Consider the following 1079-nt stretch of genomic DNA (forward strand, 5'->3'; position numbering starts at 1 on the left):
CTCCGCACGACCAGCTGCCACAAAAAGACCTGCACAACACGCCAAATTGAGGTGGGATTCGAACACAGAACCTCCCTATCAACAATGCTTGTGACCACCATCACGCTGTGGGGTGAACCCAAAAACATATAATTTCTTATTGACTTTCTTAAATATATAATTAATTATTAATATATTATTTTTTATTATTTTAATATTATAACCTTTAAAAAAACAATAAAAATTAATACTGAAAAGTTTTAAAGAAAAAAAATCAATTATTTTTAAAACTTACAATAAAATTTTAAAAAATTAATATATAAAATTTTACATGTTTAAAAAACTTTAGAAAGTTAAATACAACATAGAATGGAGAATAATAAACAAAATTAAATGCCCATATAAATCATTTAACTTCACTCCCTAAATAAAACATATACAACTCTTTATAATTTTCAATATGGAAAATCTCATTTTCTCCAATTTAAAATAAATAAATAAATCATATAAACATAGCTTTCGTATGTTAGGTTATTATACACTAAAGTTAATCAAATAAAGCTTTATAAACATAATCTAAAGTTTAATAAAAAAGAGGAATTCATGTAACGTCCTTGACCATATGTAATAGATTATATAATAAAACTACTATTAATTTTATTTTTTTATTTCTTTATCACATCCTTGGCTCTTCGCCCAAGAGGTTCAACCTATTGACTCATGCACAAGTTACATATTTAAACCCAAATATTAATCATCCCACACATAATGCACTTATATTTGTCACTCTAAATATGTATTAGATATATTGTAATATATACATCTCATAAACCACATTATAAATTATATTCTCAAATCCATGAAATAAATATAATGAACGCACATTTTAACAAACATATAAATTATTAAATGATAAAATTATAAATAATAAGATTCGTCGCATAGCATCATAAGAATAATAAACCTAAAGCATTATAATCATACGATAAAAAAATAATTATGTAAAATAAAATCTCATGCAATATCATACTTAGAAAAATACATAAAAATATATTAATATAATAGATCATAATAATACTTTAATATAATGTGTGTAATAA

Source organism: Cryptomeria japonica, chromosome 10 (assembly GCF_030272615.1).
Source record: "Cryptomeria japonica chromosome 10, Sugi_1.0, whole genome shotgun sequence".
In the NCBI taxonomy this organism is placed as follows: domain Eukaryota; kingdom Viridiplantae; phylum Streptophyta; class Pinopsida; order Cupressales; family Cupressaceae; genus Cryptomeria; species Cryptomeria japonica.